At 43.0% G+C, this 12,654-nt stretch overlaps 1 non-coding gene across 1 annotated transcript; it reads right to left on the bottom strand.

Moving 5' to 3' along the window:
- Positions 1-5,606: 5,606 nt before the first annotated feature.
- LOC118671067 lies at positions 5,607-5,713 on the bottom strand. The gene has a single exon (XR_004972584.1). It is a non-coding gene; the product is annotated as a U6 spliceosomal RNA (small nuclear RNA).
- Positions 5,714-12,654: the final 6,941 nt, after the last annotated feature.

The raw sequence follows: 12,654 nt of genomic DNA, 5'->3' as shown, positions 1-12,654 counted from the left end.
CTTAACTTTACAAATAATCCTATAATAGTAAATCTAGCTAATCTATTGTGGCATATAAAAAAAACACACACACACACACTTTTTCCTGGCTCCTTTATTTACTAGTTTTATGATCCTGGGAAAATATCACGTTCCTAACCTATTAAATGAGATTAATATTAGCACCTCATAAATTTTGAGATTTGAGATCATGGAAGTGGGAGTTCTTGAAATCATACTCACTATATACTTAAAAAAATAAATAATTAAAAAGCAAAACAGAGACAAATACTTCTTTTACATTAAATGAGTATAGGATAGTTAGCAATGAATGTTTACAGCGCACAGAGATGGTATTTGGGCAACAAAATATCGATGAGGGGTGCTGTAGTCTCTGCTTTGGTGGGAGATTGTGCCCTGAAGAGGTCTGGGAAAAGGGGGATCACCCTATGATTCCAAAAGTATGTTATCCTAACTGCAAAAATAAATAAACAAACAGACAGACAGACAGACAGGCTAAGTGAAGGTAAAGATTGACCTTTGTCAAGGAAGCCACAGGCATAGGATGCGACTACCCACTACGACTCGCTTTTAGTTGGAATTTTTATGTTCAGACCATCCTATGTGGCTCTGCGTTTGTAAGGCCGGCCGCCATGCAGGCCTCCCCTGAGCCTGTCATGTTTAGCATGTAGCCCCTTCTTCATCCACAGTGTCTTTGTCCCGAATCACATATATTGTCTGGTGATGTGCCTGTTCTTTATATTTCTCTTACGTATGTCTCTGACATACGCCTCCCTTCACTTCCCTGTTCCAGAGCCCAAATGCAGAACTCCAATAACACTGGGAAACATGAGGTTCTTTCCGATGTGATCAGAGACACAAAGTCATGTGGGAGGCTGAAGAGAAAGCTCTTTCACGGTCGGCAGAAGCTCTTCAAACATTTTCACTCCCTTTAAACTAAACGACAAAGTTCCCCCATCATGCTGGACTGCTCTTGCTGCTTCCCAGACTGAAAAGCAACCGAAGAGACAGTTACTGCTTAGGAATGTTAAATGCATATGTGGCTCTCCTGCTAAATCTGACAACCCTCCCTCACCAGCCCAGGATGGGAAATTAGCGATGTAAAGCTCTCTTTGAAACATGCAGTGGATTTACTCCTCAGAATTAAACACACACACACACCCCAAAAAAACACACTTCATTCAATTATACTAAGATTAGGATGTTGTGATTTACATAGTATTTTTAATAAGTAAATATTTCACTCTATAAAACTGAGATAGGAAGTGTAGTTAGAATACAGACCTACTTTAAAAGATTTATCTAGTTCAAGGAAAGCCCAGACCTGGGGCTTTGAAAAATAGGGCGCCATACATTGTGAATGACACATGACGTAAAATTTCTGGTGGGTGGAAGGTCCAACTGCCCCAGTGGGAGGCTGGGTTATAACCTGCGAGATCGCAATCTCCACTTCTTGGGAATTCAGGCACAAATTAGCATGACAAGAACAGCCCAGTTGTTCCCTGGAAAGCTACAGCATTTTCTTCCATCCCAGCATTCTTTTTTTTTTTTTCCTAAAATAAATTTTTATTCATTTCAGAGAGGAAGGGAGATGGAGAGAGAGAAATAGAAACATCAATGATGCCGAAACCGGTTTGGCTCAGTGGATAGAGCGTCGGCCTGCGGACTGAAGGGTCCCAGGTTCGATTCCGGTCAAGGGCATGTACCTGGGTTGCTGGCATATCTCCAGTAGGAGATGTGCAGGAGGCAGCTGATCGATGTTTCTCTCTCACTGATGTTTCTAACTCTCTATCTCTCTCCCTCTCTCTGTAAAAAATCAATAAAATATATTTAAAAAAAAAAAAAGAAAGAAAGAAACATCAATGATGAGAGAGAATCATTGATCGGCTCCCTCCCACACACCCCACACTGGCATGTGCCCTGACTGGGAATCGAACCGTCACCTCCGGGTTCAGAGGTTGATGCTCAACCACTGAGCCACACCAGCTGGGCTTCAGAGAGTTCTTTAAAGGAATGGCACAGTCCTGCCTGGAGCCTCAGTCATGACGGGGCTCCTCCAGCAGACCCACCAGTTAGTGATTGACAATAGGGAAGAGGCAGCTCCCTCTGTCCCCCTGGGAGTCTCATAAAAATGCTTGTCACTCCCTGGCCAAACTAATTCAGAATAGTCTTCTCTTTTGGCAACATCCATCCCAACATGCTCACCTGGGCAAGACGCCCTACTTAAGTTTTATCCCCAAATCAGCTGGGGTGCTTGTTAAAAATGCAAATGCTCACACATAACGCTAGGCCTGGGAATTTGTATTTTTAACAAACAGCCCAGTGGTGTCGGACTCATCCTCAGTCCACAGTTCCGTTTCAGAAAGAAGGATGTTTTTTGTCTTTGGTGCTGTGGTAACAGATCCCCTGCCTTCTATTTGGGGAGCAGGTCCTCCCAGGGTGTGAAGAGCCCTCAGGTGTGGTGACCACACCCAGCCCTGTCCTCCCAGCACGTCTTTCTCTTCTCTCTCGCCCGTCAGACTTCCTTTCCTCACAGGAGCTCCAGGCCCATCTTAGTGTCAAAGGAAAACAGCCACTATTCCTTACATGAGCTTTTTTTTTTTTTTACACTCTGTGGCTTTCAATTCTTGTTCTTCCAGGGACCCATCTTCGGAATACTGGTTTTAAATGCATCAAATAAAATAAAAAAGAAACCAATGACATCAAAACGCTGCTTTCCTAATATGTTTTAAAATGTGATGTAGTCATACATGTTCGTCTTTATTAGTACATTAGAAAACAAGATCTAGAGGCAGGCCTAGGACTTTTCTTAATTTCAAACCAGAAAGAGTATATGGTATTTCAAAATATTCACAGCAACTGTAATGTTACCCAAAACTATGTATGATTTTTCTGGTGACAAAGTCTTAGGTAGTTCTACGGTTTGTGGGCTACATTTGTTACCAAGGTTAAATATTAATAAGAAGGAAGCAAAAGGAATCAGACATTGTTGAATTGAATTATGGTACACTGAACTGGTACACTGAGCGTGTTCACTGCACCTGGAAGCTACAGTTAACAGCCGTCCCTTCCCCCATGTAAGGAGCAGCCGCCCCACCCCCCCACCCCCCATACAGGATTGGGCGGGGGGGGGAACTATGATGTTATTAGGGAGTGTTCCCAGGAAAAATCACAAGGAGAATAAGGAAGTGGGGCAGGGAACAAAAGGGGGACCAAAAAAGGGGTGACACCAAGCAGAGGAGACTTGGGGATGAGGTAGAGTCCATCTCAGAGTTGTCCAATGAACAAAAGGTTGAGAGCTTTTATATTCCCATGCCTGCTCCTGGTCCATGTGGAGGAGGCGTAATCACCAGGGAAACCTGGCTCCCCCGGGAGCAGGGGTGAGGTGGGCTATGGCCGAGAAGGGGTGGCTGGTGGCGGAAAGCACGGTGCATGCTGACAGCATGGCTAAGGTGGGCTCGAAAACGGAGCAGCTAGGTAACACAGTGCAGCTCTGATTTTGCTGTTTTGTCTTCGTAGGGACACCAACATAGCGTTCAGTGCCGAAGAGAAAGCAATCTGAAGAGAGTAACAGCACAATCTTCCCTTTGGAAGGCCTAGGCTCTGTTCCCAGTTTGTCAGCATCTTGACCCCAGAGGAGCCATTATCTCCGAGGCCCTCAGCTTCCCCTCTGGACCACAGGCAACCTTAGAGGCCACACCGAGGGCGCAAAGTAGACACTTTGTGATGGACTACAATTATTTTATTCCTTTGGCACCGTAGGAATTCGGGTTGTGACTGACCTACAAGCTCCCTTCCTGCTGGGTCTCTCACCACAAGTGCCTCTCATTTTCCATGTTTCTGTTATTTCTCCCAGGAGCGTTTGCTTTTGGGTAGGTGATTCAGCTCTTCAGAGGGAACCCATGACCATCATGTGAGCCGTGTTTAATTTTGCACAGTTCAATTGTCTATTAGTCAGGCTGTACGAGGTGACTCTACTTTTCCAATGATACCGCACAGGAAAAATCATTCAAGATTTTTTTTCTAGGAGGTTTAAAAGAGGGAAATATAAGTGACTCATCTCTTTGTGAGGATCCGTATTGTAATGAAGACATGGCAGAGCCTGTTATGTCCTTCAAACATGTGTGAATAAGTGACCTGTCTTCCAGTCTTGGGATGAGACTGATGCTATTAGACTTGTACTGCGGTTTTACTAGTATGATATTCTAAATTGGTTAGCAACCGGAATGAACTTCGGTAATGCTGCTGGGTGTGAGGAATGTGACTCCATGGATGTGGTGGACACAAGAGATGTGGCCCCCAGATGCCCCGAGGTTGCAGGTTCGATCCCTGGTCAGGGCACATACAAGAAGCAACCAATGAATGCATAAATAAGTGGAATGACAAATCAATGTTTCTCTCTCCCCGCCCCCCTTCTTCTTTCTCTCTAAAATCAATAATTTTTTTTAAGAAGCCAAAATAGGCCTAAAGCTAGGCCTCTTGCACCAAACAATTAGTGAATGCAAAATAAAAGTTATTGAAGAAAAATAAAATTCATGCAACGCATTTTATTGCAATATTTGCTTTATTGTGGTGGTCTGAAACCAAACTGGCACTATTTCCAAAGTCTGCATGTCCTGTGATATCATCTAGGTAAATGTTGAAATAATGTAAAAACAATGTTAAAATGTTAATAAAGCTGTAGAACTTTTAAAGTATTTTTAAATACCCTGATTAGACACATACTACACTCTCTTCAAGGACTCCAGTGGTGAGAATAAAAGCAGGAAAGATTCTTTGCTTTGCAGGAATTTTTCTTTAAAAAAAAAATATATATATATTATAAATATATATATTATATATAATATAATATATATATTGATTTCAGAGAGGAAGGGAGAGGGAGAGAGAGATAAAAACATCATGATGAGAGATGCATGCCCCCCCCCTTCACCCCCCACTGGGTATAAAGTCTTCAACCCAGACATGTGCCCTAGCCAGAAATTGAACTGTGACATCCTGGTTCATAGGTTGACACTTAACCACTGAACACACCAGCAGGGTGGAATTTTTCTTTTTTTAAAAAAAAATGCTTATTTTGTTAATCCCCACCCAAAGATATTTTTTTCCATTGATATTTAGAGAGAGTTGAGGGGAGGGGAGGAGAGGAAGAGAAAGAGAGAGAGAAAGAAACATTGATGTGAGGGAGACACATCAATTGGTTGCCTCCTGCACTAGAGATCAAACTTGCAACCCAGATATGTGCCCCTTGACTGGAAATTGAACCCATGACCCTTTGGTGTGCAGGCCAATGCTCTAACCACCGAGAAACACTGGCCAGGGCTTTAAAAAATATGTTTTTATTGATTTTAGAGAGAGAGAAAGGAAGAGAGAGAGAAACTTTGATCCACTCCCCCTACTAGCATTGAGTCCTGAAACCCTGGCATGTTTCCTGACCAGGAATCGAACCAGCGACCTTTTGGTGTGTGGGCCGATGCTCATCCAACTGAGCCACACCGGCCTTGGCTGCAGGAATTTTTCTTGGATTTAAAGTACTTTTAAGGCTGCATTGGGAGCCAGCATTAGGAATCATGCTTGGTAAGTGAGCACAGCCTGATTTTTTTTTTTTATATATGGAAGGCTTCACGAATTGGTGTGTCATCCTTGCACAAGGGCCATGCTAATCTTCTCCGTACTGTTTCAGTGTCAGTGTATGTGCTGCCGAAGCGAGCACAGCACAGCCTGCTTTTGTAGCTTCCAGACCTTTTCAGAGACCCAAGATCCTCATTTCCTGTTCTCCAGGGCTAACCCACCTCTTCCCACGCTCAGATTTCTGCTTCTGGAATACAACATGTGCTCTGTGAAAGTCCCCGAGAAAGGAATGCCCCTCACAACCCAACCCATCTATCCCCTCAGCGCCCCAACACAATTAGATTTAGTTCTGGGGCTCAGTCCACTGGCAGTGAGAGCTAGGACTCAGCCTTCCCCTGTGCACTGGGGGCGGTTTTAGGGACCCTCTGTCTGAAGAGAACAGCTGGTGGAGACCCATTGAATCTGGCTTATTGAAAGGCGCTTAGTCAGAACAGGAGGTTCCCTGAAAACCAAACCAGTGAGCACATGTTCATGGCTCTCCCTAGCGCCCAACATCTGGGTTGCTGCTGCTACTCCTTCTATTCAGTGTGGGCTGAGCATGGAACTCACGGAGGCACAAGAGGGTATAAGAACTTCATCTGTTCCAGTCTGGACAAGGCAAGAAAAAACTGCCTCAATGCCCCCTTGAGAAACCAACCCCCCACCCCCACCCCGCATAAACTGCCTAGACATGCAGCACTGCAGGAGTACCCAGGATGCACTCCAAATGCTCCAAGATTTGGCTCAATCTGGTGTATCATTCCCAAATTCCACTTCGTAGTATGTATTTCTTGCCATTTTTATTTTATTTTACCCCTGCCCTAAGCGAAGTGCTTTTGAGTTGCCTCTCTTTTCTCGTTGGTCAAAATTATCAAGGCATCGGAGATCACCCCAGCTATGAGTTGGCAACCCAGGAAACAAAGAGAGCGAAGAAATATGATGTTAAAATATTTTACATGTTAAAATTCAAAAAGCGATTATTTGAAGTTTTTAAGACACAAATGGATTCTTTACACCAACATCAACCAAAGGGGTCACAGAGAGCAGAGCAGATTATTTCTTTTTTTTTTTTTTTTTTTTTTTTTTAATATATTTTATTGATTTTTTACAGAGAGGAAGGGAGAGGGATAGAGAGTTAGAAACATCGATGAGAGAGAAACATCGATCAGCTGCCTCCTGCACATCTCCTACTGGGGATGTGCCCGCAACCCAGGTACATGCCCTTGACCGGAATCGAACCTGGGACCTTTCAGTCCGCAAGCCGACGCTCTATCCACTGAGCCAAACCGGTTTCGGCTAGAGCAGATTATTTCAATTATTTAGAATAAAGACCAGCTCTATTTTACACGCCTGGGACATTTGAGAATCAATAGGACAGAGTTTGCAAAGCACTGGGTAGTTCACCTGGCTCATAGTAGGTGCTTAATAAACTCTGTTACCATTCCATTTCGTATGCATCATAGTAACTCCTCAGGGCATTTTCGGAAGATTCAAGCTCTCTTGAACAGCCCTTCTCACAGGTGATGTGCAAATAAGTTACCTGGGGATTTGGTGAAATTGCAGATTCTGACTCTGTGGGTGTGGAGTGAGGACTGACAGTCCGAATTTCTAACCAGCTCCCGGAATTGCTGACACTGCTAGAATGAGATCCATACTCTGAGTATCAAGGGGTTGAAATGATCATTCCTACTCCCCCGACTGTACTCACAGTCACCCCTTGGTACTCTCAGGGGATTGATTTCAGTGCCTCCTGCAAATACCAAAATTTGAGGATGTTCAAGTCCCTTATAGAAATAGCATAGTATTTGCATAGAGCCTCCACACATCTTCTTGAATACTTTAAGCCATCTCTAGATTACTGATAATACCTAATGCAATGCAAATGCTATGTAAATGTGTCTTACACTGTATTGTTTAGGGAATGTTGACAAGAAAACAAATGTCTGTACATGTTCAGTACAGATGCAACCATCATAGGCCCAATCCCATTGGACACATCAGCAACAGCATAATTGTTTTCTGAATATTTTCCATCAGCGCTGGTTGAATCCTCAGATGCAGAACCCCTGGGTAGGGAGGGGCAGGGTGGGCCACTGTACGTCGTTTGTTTCACGCCTTTGTACCTTCCTTGACCCCCAATCACCTGTTTGGAGCCTGCATAACTTTCAAGGTGTAGTTTAAGCCCCATTCATGTGATTAAACTTTCTTCCCAAATTTCTTCAGCCATAAATGATCAATATTGTCTCTGAAACCCTGAATCAAATTTAATAGGATCCCTTTTATTAAAACGGATGAGAGATTGCTTAGGTTCTCTAAAAGGTTGGTGAAAGCGGAAATAGGGGAATTTAACACACCTATGTTAAGCTTTTAATAAGAACATTTAAATGCACATTTGTTCCACAATTTTTTGGACTTCTGACCCCCAGACCTGTAAGCTGTGGGGAACTAGCACAGGCCCAAGCGCAACGCTCCAGGGAAGCGCTCAGTGCTGCCGGTAGACTAGTTCTGCAAGGATGTGTGGTTGGTCTGGCAAGTGCAGTAAGTAGAGCGTAATTAAAAGCATTTCTACTGTAATTAATGCAGAACTGCATTTTGTTCACTAATTCTTTCATATGTCTTGCCAGACAGATGGTGAGGGCCTCAACATGTTCTTTTGCTGGCCTTTGCCTCTTAGAGATAGCATTTTAAGTCAGCAGCTAATCGCTTTATTTATAATTTAAAAAGAGTCTATGTGGAATTGGGGGGGGGGCTTAAACTTTAGATAGTATATTTAAAATTTGTTTTCCCTCTTGAGAAAATTGAATTCTCTATTGTGCTAAGAACCTTTAATATAGGAAGCATGAGATGGAGAAAACATCACAAAGGTTTGGAGTCCCACTGGCTTGCTTCCTGCTGTTACCAGCCCTGTGGCCTTGAACTGCTGGGGAGCACAGGAAACTTGGTTGGAAAGCTGTAAGGAGGATATTCCGAGAAAAGGGAGGTGTGTGGACAGCCGCCTGCCCTGCTTATGGGAATTCCGACTTAGGGGAGACTTAGGAGAGTGTTGAAGGCAGCGCCCCTAATTATTCCTTGACCTTTCCAAACAAGCCTGTGCATGTGCAGACCCCCAAGTGTTTACTGGAATCCTTATGCTTAATCCCTGGATGCCTTTGCTTAGGACAATGTAAACATGTGTGCCCTCCCAAGATTACTCACCCTACTGACTGTATCTAAAATATAAACTTTATCTCAAACTGTAATAAAAGCCTAATTAGGCAGGCAATCGGGGCTGCTTGGTGCCTTGAGCCAGGCAACCCCTTAGCCCTCTCTTTCACAGTGAAACTGTGTCAGAGTAATCTGTTCATCCATTGTTCAGGGGCTGCTGGTCAGCCCTGGCATTGGACCTGTTAAGGAACCTCTCTCAACTTAGTTCCTTCTTATGTAAAATGGCGATTATAATAGTATCCACCTAATAGTCTTGCTGGGAGGAATAAATAAAGTACACACACACACACACACACACACACACACACACACACGTGCTGGGTTCACGCATACACAGATAAGTGGGTGGTAGTAATTCTTCCCACTGTATTGCTGGTAGAGAGAATGCTCCAGAATGATGTGAAGGAGTAAAAGGACACCAATAACACCATGTAAATTATCAGACCGTTTATATTTTAAAGCCAGAAGGACTCCCCAGGACCATTGAGAATAGGGGTTGGCAAACTGTGGCGCACAGGCCAAATTGGCCTGCTTCCTATTTTCCTAGATGACTTTTACTGGAACAGCCATGCCCATTCGGTTACCTGTTATCCTTGGCGGCTTTTGCACTACAATGGTAAAGTTGAGCAGTTGTGACTTTACGTGGCCGGCAGCGTCTAAAATACTTACTATCTGGCCCTTTCAGAAAAAGTTGGACAACCCTGATCTATAACACCTAATTTTCCAGATAAGGAAAAAGGCACAAATAAGAGTAGTAACTTTGTCTGCAGTCACATGGCTAGTTAGGGACAAAACCAGGACTAAAATTTAGATGTCTCGACTCTCACTTCAAAGCCTGAATGAGACAGAGAAAATGACAGTTCTCTGAGTCCAGCTCAAAAGGGAGTCATTGGTGGAGCTTGGCTCTGATCTAGGTTTCTATGAAACAACTGCCAAGTGCCTCCCACAGGTGCCTCCCGGTTAGTCCACACGTCCAAGTCCTGACACGTGCAACTTGTAGACCTGCCCAATGAGAAATGCTAAAAGGAGTCCTTCAGGTGAAAAGGAAAGGATGCTGGACAAGAACTGGAAGCAATGTGAAGAAATAGAGAGCAATGGTATATACATAGGTATATATAAAGTATTATTATATTTTTCTCCTATTGATTTAAAGTACAAAGGCATAAACAATAATTATAGATCCATGTTAATGAGCATAGACTGTGTAAACATGTAATTTATGATGGCAATAGCCACATAAAAGGGAGATGGAGTTGTATAAAAGCAGAAGTGTTTTATACTATTGAGGCTAAAGTGGTGATAATTCAAAGCAGATCCTTCTATGTTTAAGAGTTGAGTATAATCTCTAGAGTAACCACTGAGGATAGAACTAAAAAACACAGGAAAGGAAATAAGACAGGAATCAAAACAGTACACCGCAGAAGAAATCAAACACAGGAGAAAGCATACATGGAAGAACTGAGCGCTGGCTTCTCTCCCAGTCCTTCTCTCGATGTAACCTGTGTTATATTAAGACTGCAAAATAAGCCCGGCCAGCATGGCTCAGTGGTTGAGCATCGACCTATGAACCAGGAAGTCACAGTTAAATTCCCAGCCCAGGAGCCCATATGGGGCATGCAGGAGGCAGCTGATTAATAATTCTCTTTCATCATTGATGTTTCTCTCTTTCTCTCCCTCTCCTTTCCTCTCTGAATCAATAAAAATATTTTTTAAATTCTTTTAAAAAAAAGTCTGCAAAATAAAATAAAAATGAAATGCGGCCTATATAAGATTGTTTTGAAATGCTTCTCAAGCAATTGAGTGTCACAAACAGAACTCGTCCTTCCTCATTGCCTTTCAATAGTTGCCTACTTACTGTAAATTCTCCTTTCAGTGTGCTGGCTTGCTGGCTTCATACAAGTGCGTCTGTAGAGCGACACTGACACTGACTTAATTCATTTCTTTAGGTTTTATTATGCTGTTTGATTTTTTAGGTACCTTTATTGTATTATTTTTGGCCATGGTCTTATGGATACTTTGCATAGAAAATACCTGAAGATGTCCAGATAGACAGTGAATGAAGGGAAACTGCCTTATGTCAGGATAGAATAACTGATGTCCACATTTGAAACTATCAAGTGCTTTTAAATGAAATTGGGTGCCAATAAAACAAGATTTGGAAACGTTAGGATTCTTTCTGCATAGGGCAGAAACCTGAATGTAGGTGAGGCCAAGAAGAAAGGCTGTTGGTTCAAGGAACTGAAAAGCCCAAGGCTTCAGGCACTTGAACTATGTCATCAGGACCTCTGACGTTTCTCTGACTCTTGGCTCTCCTGCTTCTATGTTGGCTCTTTTCTGGGACAGGTGGTCCTGATGATAAGATGGCCACAGCACTGCCAACTTTACATCCTTCCAGGTTCAGGTAGAAAGACAGAAGGCCGGAGGTCTATTCTGATTGGACTGGTCATGGGTCCTGAGGGATTTGGGGCACTGATGTCCTGGGGCCAGGCCGAGCCCCACTCAGAGCACATGGACAGGGAGTGGGGGTGAAGTGGGAGAGAATGGCCAGAAGGGAGTCAGAGTCCCAGGATGTTAGAGGTAGCTGCATCCAAAGAAACTGAAACCAGGGAAACTAATGACTTCTACAAGGTAACAATAGCTTCATAGCATGGGGGTGAGGAGAACGGATGGGAAGGTAAGTCTAGGTACTCTGACCCCTCATGTAGACAGCTCCCCTCAGCAACCCTAGGAGAAGAGATTAATTAGTGTCTTAGGACAAAAATATTTCTCAGAAGTAGGCAAAAGTCATGACTTGTTCTTTCTCTATTCTCCATATACTCAATAAGATGTTGAAATAGATATCTGTATATGTACACATATGTCTACATAGAGATTTTATAATGGTATTATGTATAGTAGATAGATATATGTATAGATATAGATCGATATATGTATGTCTATGTATGTATACAGGGTGGGGCAAAAGTAGGTTTACAGTTGTGAGTATGTGAAACAGTATATTCTCATATTACTATTTACTTATTATTGTATTATTTTCCATACAAACTATAAACCTACTTTTGCCCCACCCGGTATATGGCAAGAGAGAGGGATTGATTGCATTTTAGACTCATGCGTTTCTAGAAATACATTTCTAAGTGTTTTTTTCCCCGTCAAATGAAGAGCTACAGGATAATTATTGTTCAACACTGGGGAGAAGGCACTGATGATCTCAAAGTTTTCCCACAGTTTGTGGTGTTTTTATTGATTTTTCTCAAGCTTATTTGCAAACATCTGAGTAAATATACAAAGTCAATAGTCTTCTGAAGTCATTGCTATTGTTGCTGGGGCCAGGCCCTTGCATCTGCCCCCTTCCCACAAGCATCGGTACAGTGCCAAATGCACAGACGGGCTGTGTGCTCTGTGAAACATCTGGCAAGCGTGGTCTGTGTTTGGCTACAGAGTCACACACATGGCCGGTGCTGCATAGCACCAGAGGCTAATCCAAGTGTAGCTTGTTTGACCTATTATACAGAAAGCAAAAGGCCATGAACCAAGGACATGAATATGGAAATCTCACACTTGCAACAGAGGAGTGTTTTTGCCCTATGATTTAGAGACACAAGTAAATTAATCAAACATTGGTCCTAAATCCGATCTTTGACACTTTTTCCCCCTACATGCAAGAGATCCCACCAAAAATAAGCCTTATTAAAGCTCTCTTTTGTAAGTTGGCTGCTCACTTGGCCTTTTCACTGTGGCCACTATGGTTGACTACAGTTCTTAGGTGTGGTTCGCATGCTAGGTGTCTAAAGGAGTCCTCTGACTTACAGCTTTATAAATGTATGTCATCAAATGAAC

Source organism: Myotis myotis, unplaced genomic scaffold (genome assembly GCF_014108235.1).
Source record: "Myotis myotis isolate mMyoMyo1 unplaced genomic scaffold, mMyoMyo1.p scaffold_m19_p_16, whole genome shotgun sequence".
In the NCBI taxonomy this organism is placed as follows: Eukaryota; Metazoa; Chordata; class Mammalia; order Chiroptera; family Vespertilionidae; genus Myotis; species Myotis myotis.
This window is presented reverse-complemented; position numbering and strand designations above follow the sequence as displayed.